This window comes from Asparagus officinalis, chromosome 4 (assembly GCF_001876935.1).
Source record: "Asparagus officinalis chromosome 4, Aspof.V1, whole genome shotgun sequence".
Taxonomy (NCBI): Eukaryota; Viridiplantae; Streptophyta; class Magnoliopsida; order Asparagales; family Asparagaceae; genus Asparagus; species Asparagus officinalis.
The window spans coordinates 122,897,392-122,897,795 of NC_033797.1; positions in this window are offsets into that span (position 1 = coordinate 122,897,392).

Sequence of the window (404 nt, forward strand, 5' to 3'; positions counted from 1 at the left end):
TCCTCCAATATAAACATAACAAAAAAGACTCACCAAACAAGCTATCAGAGACCCACACACCCCCCTCACATTCAACATAATCATAAATACACGAAAAGTACTTCGATCTCTAAAAATCAAAAAACAACCTATCAATCAGAAGACCCCGCAAAAATAAGAAAACACCCAAATCCAAAAACCCACAAGAAAACCCCATAATAGTAAACCCCGCTAATAACAAATCCGCAGAAAGCAGAAACCCAAAATCAAAAACCCCCTAAAAGTAAAAACCCCCAAGAGTAAGAAACCCCCTAAAAATAAAACCCAAAATTACAGTACCCGAATACTACTATAAAACACAAACAAATTGCGCACATGACGTACTTAAGTCAAGTTAAACAATATTATTTACAGCGACAAATAAA